General features: G+C 46.8%; 1 pseudogene; it reads right to left on the bottom strand.

Annotated features, from left to right (window-relative positions):
- Positions 1–1,646: 1,646 nt before the first annotated feature.
- LOC130360719 (mitotic spindle assembly checkpoint protein MAD2A-like) lies at positions 1,647–3,171 on the bottom strand (annotated as a pseudogene).
- Between the last annotated feature and the right edge of the window lie 1,034 nt (positions 3,172–4,205).

Below are 4,205 nucleotides of genomic sequence, written 5' to 3'. Positions count from 1 at the left end.
GTTTTGCAACATCTGGAAGGGCACAGATTGGGAACCACTGTATTAGTGGTCTGCAAACTGTAGTCCTCCAGATGTTGCAAAACTACAACTCCAAGCATGCTGGGAGTTGTAGTTCGGCAACATCTGGCTCTAAAGATGTTGCCGAACTACTACTCCCAGCATGCCTGAGAATGTTTGGGAGTTGTGGTTTTGCAACAACTGGAGGCACACTGGTTGGGAAACATTGTCTGTTTCCTAACTCAGTGTTTCCCAACCCGTGTGCCTCCAGCTGTTGCAAAACTATAACTACCAGCATGCACTGATAGACTGTGCATGCTGGGAGTTGTAGTTTTGCAACAGCTGGAGGTTCCCCCCTGTGAATGTACAGGGTACATTCACATGGGCAGGGGGCTTACAGTGATTATCAGGCTGCAAGTTTGCGATGCAGCAAATTTTGCGCGGCAGCTCAAACTCGCAGCGGGAAACTCGCTGTAATCCCCCGCCCATGTGACTGTACCCTAAAAACACTACACTACACTACACTAACACAAAATAAAATAAAAAGTAAAAAAACACTACATATACACATACCCCTACACAGCCCCCTCCCCTCCCAATAAAAATGAAAAACGGATGGTACGCCACTGTTTCCAAAATGGAGCCTCTAGCCGTTGCAAAACAACAACTCCCAGTATTGCCGGACAGCCGTTGACTGTCCAAGCATGCTGGGAGTTTTGCAACAGCTGGAGGCACCCTGTTTGGGAATCACTGGCGTAGAATACCCCTATGTCCACCCCTATGCAAATCCCTAATTCAGGCCTCAAATGCGCATGGCGGTCTCACTTCAGAGCCCTGTCATATTTCAAGGCAACAGAATAGGGTCACATATGGGGTATCGCCGTACTCGGGAGAAATTGGCTAACAAATTTTGGGGGGCTTTTTCTCCTTTCACCCCTTATGAAAAGGTGAAGTTGGGGTCTACACCAGCATGTTAGTGTAAAAAAATAAATTTTTTACACTAACACAGTTACATAGTTAGTACGGTCGAAAAAAGACATATGTCCATCAAGTTCAATCAGGGAATTAAGGGGTAGGGGTGTGGTGCGATATTGGGGAAGGGATGGGATTTTATATTTCTTCATAAGCATTAATGTTATTTTGTTCCAGGAATGTATCTAATCCTGTTTTAAAGCTGTTAATTTTTCCTGCTGTGACCAGTTCCTGAGGTAGACTGTTCCATAAGTTCACAGTTCTCAGGGTAAAGAAGGCGTGTCGCCCCTTGAGACTAAACTTTTTCTTCTCCAGACGGAGGGAGTGCCCCCTCGTCCTTTGGGGGGGTTTAACCTGGAACAGTTTTTCTCCATATTTTTTATATGGGCCCTTAATATACTTATATACGTTTATCATATCCCCCCTTAAACTTTTCTAGCTGTTTCAGCCTTAACCTGTCAGCTGTATTCCTTCTGCATTGTTGACTGGAGAAGAGCTGCATATAATCGACATACTTCATCCCTAGGAGTACCACTTAGAGCAGAGTTGGCAGCATATCATAGGATCACAAGCGTAGGAGGACTGATATACTGGGCTGGACACAAAACTCACCATTACCTAATGTTTTAATATGGTGGACTCAGGTACTTGAATAAAGTTTATTACTATAGGCACAGTGAGCTAGTTTAACCTAAATTGTTAAACTAAGCAAAAACCTCTCAGCTTAAGCCAATGCAGTAGCATGGAGAGGACCAAGTCCATTACAAAGCTTCAGAAGTCATATGCAAGGATGTGGCCACAAAAGACCTTTTGACATTTTTTTTTTTAGAAAACTGCATTAAAAAGTTAGAAAAGCTGAGGAGTAATAAAATACAATTCGCTATTAACAGTCTATTTTTTTATATGCCACCATGCTGTTGACTTTATGGATTGTAGTAGTGAAGGAGCGGAGCCGGACATCTTCAGAGTTGGAAACAAACTGAGGACCAGACTCTTCCCATTTCTCTGGCACTTGCGAATCTTTATCTGTGTAGATTAGTAAATCAAAGGCACATGCAGTCTCCAGCAGTGGCAGAAAAGTAACCGTGGCTGTAATTTCTCGGATGACTGATCGGATTTCTTCCTGAATAACTTTTGGAGACTTTTCTCTGACAATACTGTCATCCTTCACAGTTTTATCACTATCTATATCTGTTACGCCGAGCGCTCCGGGTCCCCGCTCCTCCCCGGAGCGCTCGCAGCATCCTCTCATTCGCAGCGCCCCGGTCAGACCTGCTGACCGGGTGCGCTGCAATATCACTCCCAGCCGGGATGCGATTCGCGATGCGGGAGGCGCCCGCTCGCGATGCGCATCCCGGCTCCCGTACCTGACCCGTTCCTCGTCTGTCTTGTCCCGGCGCGCGCGGCCCCGCTCCTTAGGGCGCGCGCGTGCCGGGTCTCTGCAATTTAAAGGGCCACTGCGCCACTGATTGGCGCAGCAGGCTTAATCAGTATGTTCACCTGTGCACTCCCTACTTATACCTCACTTCCCCTGCACTCCCTCGCCGGATCTTGTTGCCATTGTGCCAGTGAAAGCGTTCCTTGTGTGTTCCTAGCCTGTGTTCCAGACCTCCTGCCGTTGCCCCTGACTACGATCCTTGCTGCCTGCCCTGACCTTCTGCTACGTCCGACCTTGCTCTTGTCTACTCCCTTGTACCGCGCTTATCTTCACCAGTCAGAGAGGTTGAGCCGTTGCTGGTGGATACGACCTGGTTGCTACCGCCGCTGCAAGACCATCCCGCTTTGCGGCGGGCTCTGGTGAATACCAGTAGCAACTTAGAACCGGTCCACCAACACGGTCCACGCCAATCCCTCTCTGGCACAGAGGATCCACCTCCAGCCAGCCGAATCGTGACAATATCAAACTGCCAACGCTCAAGAATTTCACCGTTGTCGATGCTTGAAATCACCACCACTAGTTTCTGGACCTGGCATTTGTACAGTCAATCTTTCAGCTGCTCCACCACTGTATCCAAGTAGTTCTTAAGATCTGGGTCTGTAGAGACAAGCAGGGTAAGGCCATACTTCTGCACGAGTAAAAGTCTCTGATGGATAAATCCCACGCTGATATAAAATACTATTGATGCCAAAATAGAAGAATTCGTACACGATCTCGGCGCTGCCCTTCAGCGTTATCCCCTCTCTTGTCAACTGCGCCGCCATTTCCAGCACTACCGTAAAGCGTCCTGAGAACATGCTGGTGTTGCCCTATACTTTTCATTTTGACAAGAGGTAAAAGGGAAAAAAGCCCCCCAAAATTTGTAATGCAATTTCTTCCGACTACGGAGATACCCCATATGTGGGCGTAAAGTCCTCTGAGGGCGCACAACAAGGCCCAGAAGGGAGAGTGCACCATGTACATTTGAGGTGATTTGCACAGGGGTGGCTGATTGTTACAGCGGTTTTGACAAATGCAAAAAAAAAAAAAAAACACATGTGACCCCATTTCGGAAACTATACCCCTCACGGAATGTAATGAGGGGTGCAGTGAGAATTTACACCCCACTGGTGTCTGAGCTTTGGAACAGTGGGCTGTGCAAATAAAACATTTTGTACAGCCCACTGTTTCAAAGATCTGACAGACACCAGTGGGTTGTAAATGCTCACTGTACCCCTTGTTACGTTCCTCAAGGGGTCTAGTTTCCAAAATGGTATGCCATGTGGGGGTTATTTTGCTGTCCTGGCACCATAGGGGCTTCCTAAATGCGACATGCCCCCAAGCAAAATTTGCTCTCAAAAAGCCAAATATGACTCCTTCTCTTCTGAGCATTGTAGTTCGCCCGTAGTGCACTTCAGGTCAACTTATGGGGTACCTCCATACTCAGAAGAGATGGGGTTACAAATTTTGGGGGGTATTTTCTGCTATTAACCCTTGCAAAAATGTGAAATTTGGGGGGAAACACACATTTTTGTGAAAAAAATTATATATTTTTTTACATATGCAAAAGTCGTAAAACACCTGTGGGGTATTAAGGCTCACTTTATTCCTTGTTATGTTCCTCAAGGGGTCTAGTTTCCAAAATGGTATGCCATGTGGGGGGGTTTTGCTGTTCTGGCACCATAGGGGCTTCCTAAATGCAACATGCCCCCCAAAAACCATTTCAGAAAAACGTACTCTCCAAAATTCCCTTGTCGCTCCTTCGCTTCTGAGCCCTCTACTGCGCCCGCCTAACACTTTACATAGACATATGAGGTAT

The sequence above is a fragment of the Hyla sarda genome, chromosome 3, assembly GCF_029499605.1.
Source record: "Hyla sarda isolate aHylSar1 chromosome 3, aHylSar1.hap1, whole genome shotgun sequence".
NCBI lineage: Eukaryota > Metazoa > Chordata > Amphibia > Anura > Hylidae > Hyla > Hyla sarda.
The sequence above is the reverse complement of the archived record's forward strand: the minus strand, read 5'-3'. Positions and strand labels throughout refer to the sequence as shown.